We start from the raw sequence: 10,647 nt of genomic DNA, 5'->3' as shown, positions 1-10,647 counted from the left end.
AGATATCTATTATCTATACCTCAGATATCTATATCTAGGGTAACTAGAGGAGCTTCAGGATTTTAGTCTTGCAAAAAACATATGCCTGACTGATCTTTGGAATGTGGAGATAACAATGACAATGTGGAAGATTGTCCCCAAGCTGCCTCTTTTCCTTTGTACTTCTCAGCCAGTTCAGTTATTGAGTTGCTACAGAAGATAACAGAATAACAGAAGGAACCTTGGAGGACTTCTAACCCAACCTTCTACTCAAGCAGGAAATCCATACCATTCTGGACAAATGGTTACCCAATTTCTTCTTAAAAACCCCCAGTGTTAGCGCACTCACCCAAGTAAATTAGAAAGCCAACCCATTCCACTGGTTGATTATTCTGTCAGGACATTTCCTCTAAGTTTTAGGTTGCTTCTCTCCTTGATTAGTTTCCATCCATTGCTTCTTGTCCCACCTTCAGGTGCTTTGGAAAATAGGTTGAGCCCCTCTTCTTTGTGGCAGTCCCTTAGATATTGGAACGCTGCTATCATATCACCCTCGTCATCTCAGAGATGAAAGGTGTGAGGCCTTGAATGATTTGAATGGAAAAAAAAACAAAGAATGAACCTGACTGATCATGGCTGTGTATCCATGTTATAACAAGTATATGGTAGAGATAACAGCGGCAGAGTGCTCTCACATCTCCACTCTTATTGCTCTTATAGAATCACATCCAGCAACTCTTCAGGGTAGCTTACTTTTTCTGGAAAAGTGGAAATGAAGCTCCTCCTGCAGGCTGCTATGACATGTTTGGAGATAAAATCACTTGCATTTGTTTTGAATTTGTCTCGGAAATTTCTGCTAAAGCGGACCAGGGTACTGTTTTGAAATATTATCTGGGGTCTTTTAAGTTTGGGAAAACTGAGATTGTGGATAGGGCCCTTTACAGTATCAGCTTCACTGGTTGTTCATTTAATCCATGTCACATCTGACATATTGGCATAGCAAGCCAGACATGTGTGACTAGATTTGAGGTGGTTAATGCTGTGGGGTGGGGTGGGGCTGGTGTCCATTCTCCTAAATAAATTTGTGGTATGCCTCTTCCTGAAGAGGCCTTCTCTTAGTCTGGCTCCTTAGACAACTATTGGCCAATCTTTGGTTTTTCTTTTTCAAGGGAGGTTTTGAATAAGGTGGTTGGAGTCCAGCTGCAGAGGATCACAGAGGGAATAGATTTTCTAGACCTGCTGCAGTCAGGATTCAGGTGTGGGCATGGGATGGAAACAACATGGTTTGAAGACTCGTGATTTTTGACAGGACCTGGATGGTTGAGTGCTCCTAGCCCTATTAAAAAAAACTCATTGAAATTTGAAATCATTGACCAGGTATCCTCCTGAACATCTGAAAAGATTTGGGCTTTAAGGCACTATGTTATCAGTAAGTGGATGGTTCCAGTTGGAGTGTGTGAAGGACAAAATGTTACTCCATGGTTCCTTCTGTGTAGGATTCCCAAGACTTGCATTTGTCTCTCTCTGTGGCAGGGGTGTCAAACTTGATCCCGTCACCGGCTGCATCTGGATTTTGTTTGCCCTTGGGGGGCCAGGGTGGGCGTGGCTGGACCCAGGGCAGCAGGGGCCAGTCTCTCACCATCTCCTGGACAGCCTCGCGGGCCAACTCTGTGGTCTATTGCGGGCTGCATTCGGACCGCAGGCTGTGTGTTTGACACATCTACTCTATGCTAATGTAACCTCTATGTGATACTCCTGTTATCTGTGAGTATCAATTCACTAATGATACCCAACTGTACTTTGCTACTTTGGGCTGAATTGGAATGCTAGAAAAGTCCTGGTTTGCTGCCTCAAGTCTGTAGAGGCCTGGATGGGTTGGAACAAGCTCAGATTAAATCCTTGCAAGACAAAATTGTTGTTTGTTGCTGATATGCTTAATCTGATTTGAATCTAATTCCAGCTTTGTCTTTTAATAGGATCGCCCTCCCACTGCAGGAGCAGGTCCACAATTTGGGGTCCTCCTGGATTCAGGTGGGTGGGTCCTGATAGAGCAATAAGTAGAAGTGTTATAGGAACATGAAGAGTAAACTTATTTCACCTTTTTAATGCAAAGTTTCTGAGATGTCTAGTTATAGTTTCAATGTGTCCTCCTTAGTTCCAGATGGGCCTCCCACCATTTACACACACTATATATCCAAATACTGTACAATAGCATGTGAATCCCAACACGGAGTTTACCATCTTTTGTAGTTTCTGTTGCAATTTAGCAAATTTGTGATATCAGGATAATTATACTGCCTTCACTTTTTGCCTATCCTGTTGAAGGAAGATAGAAAGAATGAATTGGTACTTGGTAATAAAAATCGAGTAGGTGAAAAAGGAATTAAAAAAAAATCCTTGTAACTTGTTAAGTCTGCAGGCATATAAATCCTAAGAGATTCATTGTAAAGAAGCTGTGGGTTCAAAGAGAGCTTGATGTTTCTTTTGCCTTTGTGTTTTCCTTCAATTACATAATCTGCGACTGGAGCAAAACGTTTCCTGATCCAATATTATATACCCTTGTTAGAAAAGCAATGTGTTTGTTGTTAATGGTCCTTCCTTGGCAAGCTAGTCTCTGTGGAGGAACTCTAGAGAAAGAGTGAGGACTGCCATTCAGAGGTGATATTCAGCAGGTTCTGACCAGTTCTGGAGAACCGGTAGCGGACATTTTGAGTAGTTCGGAGAACCGGCAAATCCCACCTCTGACTGGCTCAGCCCCCATCTATTCTCTGCCTCCCAAGTCCCAGCTGATCGGCTAGGTCTTCTTTGGTTGCCCTGCACAGGAGAACGGAGCTGGAAAGCAGGTTAGTGGGGTGTGGAGGGAATGTGTTTTTTCCAGTAACCTTCCCCCAGGAGTGGGGAGGGAATGGGGATTTTGCAGTATCCTTCCCTTGCCACGTCTGCCTGCCATGCTCACCAAGCCACGTCCACAGAACCGGTAGTAAAAATTTTGAATTCCACCACTGCTGCCATCTATGTGCTGTTAGCTAATTTTCTTTTTTGGAAGGAGTGGCTTTGGAGCAATGTATGGTTTCTGAGGGCTACCTCAGGGTGCCGTGCTTCATAATCTCTTTCTTATAGGCTCAAAGATCCTGAGAGGTTTACATTGCTCTTGAAATCTTTGTAGACCAAAGGTGAGACATGGCAATTTCTCCCTTTCCTGCTCTCTGAATGAGCATATACAGTTCCTCAATATAATATCTGCGAACTGGCAACATTTATCTTTAGACCAGGCAAATAAATCTGCTGAAGGAGGACTCCTGCCCGGGGTTATAGTTATGCCTTAATCTGGATATGGTGTTCACTTCTTCACCATTTCCTGCTCATTCCTTCTCGCTCCCTCCACTCTCCTGAACTGAGGCAGGCAGAATTTTGTGTCCACTGTGAGTCTGATCTCCATTGAATTGTTTTGGGTTTCTTGAATGCTTGTGTGCATATTGTATGTTTGTGTTCCTATTTGTGTACATATTTCTAAATTCCTTATGGTCTCTAGGCTTACTCAGTCCTCTTTCTTGCATAAGGCTGGGTCTGTTTTATTAAGTAAAGGTAAAGGTAAAGATTCCCCTTGGACATACGTGCTAGTTGTTTCTGGCTGTTTTATTAGAGATACCATAATCTAATGATAGTGTTATTGAAATATGAGGGTGTCTCATATGTTTCAACATGCTTGATGACTATTACACTGTCACTGCTAGAAATACTCAGGGTCTAGAAGCTCACATTAACATTTATGTGTGGAAAAACGCAAAGAAAGACAAATAAATGCATGCAAAATTGCCATAAGTGTTCCGTTCTTCTAGTTCGGATTTATTCTTTGCTCACAGCTCCCTCTTCTGGTTCCTTCCATATCAGTAATCCCCCTTCATAAATATGCAAATTTTTCTGTAACTTTTCCTACTGCGACATAGAATAGCGTTTCTTAATCGTGGCATGGTGGGGCTGTGATCCAATTGAGCATCAGATTAGGATTCATTGCCATACTGTGAAGCTAAACAAGTACATGTAATAAGATTAGTGGTTACCAATTGCAAGGTTAATAATAATATTGTGCAGAAATCTGAATGCATGCATACGTACATCTATATCCGTCACATTATGTTCTTACAGCTCGAGCAATTTTATCCACTGTGTAGAAAAGAAATAAGAGATAATAAGCCAAGGAAGTTAAAAGCACGAGATAAGAAAATGAAATGAAAACTTAACTCAAACTAGTGTGTTGTTATTGTTTTGAGCCTTCAACTTAGTCTTGGCTCTTGGAGACCACCTGGAATAGCTCCTGAAAGTTTTCTTGGCAAGATTTTTCAGAAGTGGTCTGCCCTTGCCTGCTTCCTAGGGCTAAAAGAGAAGGACTGGGCCAAAGGTCACTCAGCTGACTTTGTGTCTAAGGTGGGGATTGAATCTCTGATCCCCCAGTTTCTAGCCCCAGTGCCTTTAATCACAACACCAAGCTGGCTCTGAAAAAAAACCAACGGATTTTATATCAGAGACCAGTTCATAGTTTTTGTCCTTCCAAACATGCATACGTCATGCCACATATATATCCCCCTTCTTAGATTGACTTCTATTCTCCTCTCCTTTTTCAGATTCTTTTTTTTAAAATTAAAATACTTTATTAAATAAATTTATATACATACAATAAAATCAAACGTTCTATTTATCGCAACACGAGCAAATACAGTGTTCACTCTAATTGACAACTCTCTCGTTGTATCAAATATTCATTCACTTATTTAGTCACGTATTCACTTTTTCAGATTCTTTTGATCAGAAATGATTCTCAAGTTCCAAAATCACCAAACAATCCAAACAAGCTGTTTCTTTTAAATACCTTCTCCTTCTTCACTTTCTCTTTCTGGGGTTAAAGTTTAATCACAAAGTTCCCTTTAGAATATATCTTTTAGAAGCCTTATTGATGATTAGTAACTCTTTAAAGTTCTAGGCAATCTTCTCCTTATTTTCAAATTTTGCTCAATTTTTTTCCCTCTCCCTTCCCACTCACAGCCAAAAGATTTTTCCCATCCGCTGTCACGTTAGGAAGGAGAGTGAAACGAAAAGAAAAAAAACTTTCCCTTTTAGGATATTCGCAGCTTGTAACTCTCACAAGAAACAATGTATACTTAGTAGCCCTCAAGTTTCCAGGTCACTTTCTCTTGCCTTGTCCCGGCTGAAAGCAGCTTTCATAATTCTTCCAACTTTCTCCCTCCTGCACCTCTTGTCTGGCTGCAGATTTCTTTGTGGCGGCCATTGCTGACCGCCGTTCCTCTGCCTTGGGAAAAGGGGTTTTTCCGGCTGGGGAGGGTCTGCGACACCCCCAAGCCCCTGTCCGGATCCCCCTGTCTTCAGCTGCCTCTATGGGGCAGCTATATCCCCAGATCCAAACGGATCGGGGGAACCTTAGCGAACACAGCAGGGATCGCGCAGTATCGCGAATCCCTGCCGCCGCCGAAACCTTGCAAACTGGAAGTTCACTTTTTCAGATTCTTATCAACCCAATCTGATTGTTACCTTGTCTGTCTTTCTCTATTCTAATAGCAATAGCACTTAGACGCATATGCCATATACTTTATTAGTGCTTTACAGCTCTCTAAGTGGGTTTACAGAGTCAGCCTATTGCCCCCAACAATCTGGGTCCTCATTTTACCCAACTCGGAAGGAAGGAAGGAAGGCTGAGTCAATCTTGAGCCGCCAGAATTAGCCTGCAATGCTGCATTCTAACCACTGAGCCACCACGGCTCATTCTTCTTTCCTATCTTTGCCTTGTCCTTTCTTCCTCATTCATTGTCCTTCTATGAGCAAACAACCTCAATATACTCCCCCCACACCATGGGGCTCACTCCTTTTACACCAATCTATATGCACTCAACACCCATTCACTTTTGAGTTTATATTTTCTTGTTTTACCATGCACCTTTCTTAAGTAACCATTCTTACAGCATTCGTCTTGGCTTTTAATTATTTACAAAAGTTTTATGTCATCATTTTGTCAGCATTTCCTGATTCTATTACACACATTTTTTTTTCTTGTCTACACAATCCTCTCTCTCTCTTTTTTAATACTTCCCATTAGCACATCACCATGCGTTTTTATGGCTGTTTGTAGGATACTTTTTACGCTATGCCAAAACAGCTTCTGCATCCTTTTTTTTTTTTTTTTGCCTAATATCCATTTCCCATTCATTCTGTTGGAAAATTATCTTCTAATACTTTTTCATACATCTTCTTGTCCTGCATTGATTGTTCTTTCATTCTTGTTTTCTTCATTTCTTCCTTTTTCTTCCCGGATGCAAGTCTTGACACTATTAAAAAAACAAAAAACCCTGCCCCATTCAGAACTATCATTGTCACCCTGATATCCTTCACTAAATCTCTCACTCTTTCATCGTAAGGAATCAGTTGAATCATGGTCATAGATGTATATTTGGCACTTTATCATGTCTATAACTTAAACCATGAATTTGAACTAAATGATCTTCTTCTACTATGCAGGTTTTTTTTTTTTTTTTAAAAAAAGCAAATACTCACCAGTCTTCATTCTTACTTATTCTGGAGTCAACAAATAGTTCAGTAACTTTTTCTGTACCATCTCATATCTCTCTATTCATTTCACCTAGTAGAATAATCATTTCCCCTGGATGCATCCATTGGGAACATTACAGGGTTCCTTTAGTGATAGCTTGACATTGCAACGGCACTGAAAAAACGACTTGGGACTGTTTTTCACAGTTATGACCATTGTAGCACCCTCCTGGCCATGCGATTTATATTTGGATGCTTGACAACTGGGTTCATATTTATGATGTTTGCAGCATCCTGAGGTCATGTGATCCCCTTTTGGGACCTTCTGACAAGCAAAATCAATGGGGAAGCCAAATTCACTTAAACATGTGTGTTACTAACTTAACAACTGCAGTGATTCACTGAACAACGGAGGCAAGAAAGGTCCTAAAATGGGGCTTAACAAATTTCTCACTTAGCAACATAAATTTTGGGCTCAGTTGTGGTCATAAGCCGAGGACTACCTGTGTTTAATCCCCCTCCCCCCCAAATTCCTCTCAGTTTCTTTTATTATGACCATTCACTGGAGCGTAACAGGCAACAACAACCAGCCTTCAGATCCTATTTCCCTATTCATCTATAAAAGTCACATGGCCCAAAGTCAAACTTACTAACACACATTAGTAATTCATAATGAAACCTATACCTTCACTTATTTGAGGTATGTGTGTGTGTGTGTGTTAATAAATAAAAAAAAATATTTTCACATGTTTATAAACTCCATGCCATAAGATCAGATCCTTCAGATCTATTGTATTACATCTTCCCCTTTCTTTGTTCCTTTTCATTTTATTTCAAAGGCATACGCCATATGTATCTATTTTTCATTTCCTATGGTACTTTGTATGTGCCAATTTATAATTTACTCATCTTACATTCCAGATTATAGTCCTCCATGTGTCATAGTCGTAACCTGATGGACTTATGGATACTGATTTCCATTGCTCATTATTGCTTTGATCAATTAAAACTGTCACATAGTTTATATATCACTATATATCAATATACAGTGTATACACATACACAAAAATGCACATATGCATGCATGTGTGCGCATGCACACACACACACACATGATAAGGACAAAGGACAAAGTTAGTTGAGGGATATTTGCTACAAGCGCGACCAAAGCCTTCCAAGCATGTTTAGGATATCTAATCTGAAGGCTATCTTGCAAACAAACCAACATGCTGTTGTAAAAGAGCATAGAAAAAGCATCTAAGGAGGATACCTATATACACCAAGGGTACATGTTGAAAAACCAGAAAGTTTTCTTCCTGTACATGAGATATCATGTTTCTAACTTTTTTTCCAAGATCTTTTAAGGTTCCTTTTGAAGGTATATCTGAGCTTCTTTTAATGTGGGCAATCAGTAAGGATGCTGCCACTGTTGTTTCATGTTGTTAGTCTCTCCCTCACTCTGCTTGAGAAGGGTTTCCTCATGGTCCTCCTGGGATTTCACTGAGACTTATGAAGGCAAGAAAGACTGTTGAAGTTGATAATCACCATTATGACAGCAAAGTAGTTGTTAGGATTGATGTGGTACAGGTGAAGAACTATATGTTTGTGAAATGCCACGAGAATGGAGCAATATCTTTGGATAGTGAGATAGGTGGCATATAAATTTAATAAGCAAACAAACAAACAAACAAACAAACAAACCCACAGTGCTAATATTACACCAAACAGGTTTTGAATAGCTTTAAAAAGTTGATATTAAATAATGTCCAAAGATACAAAAGCACTCAAAAATTGTCTGTCATCCATCCATCCATCATCTACTTACCTATCTACCTATCTATCTATCTATCTATCTATCTATCTATCTATCTATCTATCTATCTATCTATCTATCTATCTATCTATCTATCTATCTATCTATCTATCTATCTATCTATCTATCTATCTATCTATCTATCTATCTATCTCATCCAGTGCATTTCCTGTCTCTCCAAACAAACCACAAGGTGGAGTTGATTGACTATAAATCTCTTAGAGTCAGCCACATCTTGGAAAATGCACAAGGGCTGCAGTTACTTCTGAAGCATGTGACTAGCATAAAAATCTCTAACCCAATAAGTGTAAGAGGATGACAGACTGTTGCACAATTCCCCTATGAATTTGATATGTCTCTTTTCCTCCATTGTTTGCTTATTTATGCAATGTGGAATGAAGTACGTATTGCCTTCCCCCAATGATTCTGTCCTTCTGGCAACTACCAGCTGTCCTTCCCTCATGCTACACAATGTACAAGATCCCATGTGATCAGCATCCCTGCTAGATTTAGCCATTATTGTGATCTCCATGGGGATTACTGCCATGTGGAAACGTATTCCACCAGCCACTCCAAGAAAGTTGTTGGACTTTTAAGGCCACATGACATGGGATGCAGTAGCCTCCATATTTCTGTTTTTATGTTCATTTTACTGCTGCTGATGTTCATGGTGTTTCTAAGGAGTGCTTTGAATGACTGGAGCAAAGTCACAGGTAGTAGGCGAAATAGCATTCTTCCTTGCAGGAAGTACATATTATCTTCCTAGTTGAATTGCCCCTGAATCTGTATATGAGCTGTGTATAAGGATCACACCTTATACTACATTCCTGTGGACTTTCCAGCAGCTTCAGGAAAAGTGATTATGACAAGGAAAACACTATGTGAGGAAGGGATATATCTCTGCTTTCTTGAACTCAGTCTCTTGAACTCTGAAAAGTAACACCGAACAAAACAAATGTTCCAGTAAACCAGGTCCATATGTCAGATTCAGCTGTGAATTTCCACTAGTGGGCATGGTGCCATTTTCAACATCTGTCTCCATCCCCTGCCCTTTACCTGAGATTATTGCCTTATTGCGCCATTTAACCCTTAAATGGATACTGGGTTGTATCCCTGGTGCATGAGTCCATCTGGATTAATGTGATCCAAGATGGATGCTGCTTTTTCTGGATTAAACTTTGTTTTAGTGTAATCAATTTTGCAAAGCTACTCATCTCAACAAGTGACTCTTTGATAAATGACAACAATAAAATCTTCATGAAATGATGGTGTATCTCTGTGTATGTGTGCACTTGTCCATTAACTGAGATTTATAGCTAACTGAATTGCGCAAATGCTACCATAGGGCCTCCCCCCTCTGCTCTGTTGAACTGCTGTTGTTGTTCTGGCATGAGTTTTTCTGCCCCCATTGCCAACCCGTATCCTGCATCCTGTACAGGTAAATAATACATGCAAAGAATCACATACTTTCTGCAATCTATCTTTCTGCTATATAAGATAGATGGGTGGGTGGGTGGGTGGGTGGGTGGATAGATAGATAGATAGATAGATAGATAGATAGATAGATAGATAGATAGGTAGGTGGAGGTGGATGGATGGATGGATGGATGGATGGATGGATGATGATAGATAGATAGATAGATAGATAGATAGATAGATAGATAGATAGATAGACGATTAAATATGCAAAGAATTACATACTTTCTGCAGTCTATCTTTCTGCTGTATAAATACATTGATGGATGGATGAGTGGGTGGGTGGGTGGGTGGATGGATGGATAGATAGACAGATGATACAAATATGCAAAGAGTCATATACTTTCTGCATGACATATTATATGTTGCTTTTCCCTTCTCAAGTAAAAATTATAGTAGAATGTGAATAACAAAGCCAGGCTGGAAGCATAAAGAAAGTGACAACAATATCTTTCTACTGCCACCAAATGTGATACTGAATACTTCTCAGTACATGACTTACACTCTCTGGGTTGCCGTCAAAACTCGTACCGTGCTTGCCTTGACTTTACATCTGCAGTTGCATCACAAAACAGCCTCAGTGTATGCTCTGATTTTGTAGCTGTAATTTCTCAAACCTGGTGCCATTCAGATGTTTTAAATTATATTGCCTATCCTCCTATTGTGGTGGTTGGGGCTGATGGCTGTGGTCATCCCAAACGTCTAGAAAGCATCACATGGTAGAATCCCCTGGGTTGACAACTGAGTTGGGCACAATCAAAAGATTCACATGGCAATTTATTTAATGAAATCAACTTTCCTGCAGATTTCACTGAAAGCCTCTTAGG

Source organism: Notechis scutatus, chromosome 2 (genome assembly GCF_049901735.1).
Source record: "Notechis scutatus isolate UNSWTSFEM ecotype Mainland chromosome 2, rNotScu1.2, whole genome shotgun sequence".
Classification (NCBI taxonomy): Eukaryota; Metazoa; Chordata; class Lepidosauria; order Squamata; family Elapidae; genus Notechis; species Notechis scutatus.
The sequence above is the reverse complement of the archived record's forward strand: the minus strand, read 5'-3'. Positions refer to the sequence as shown.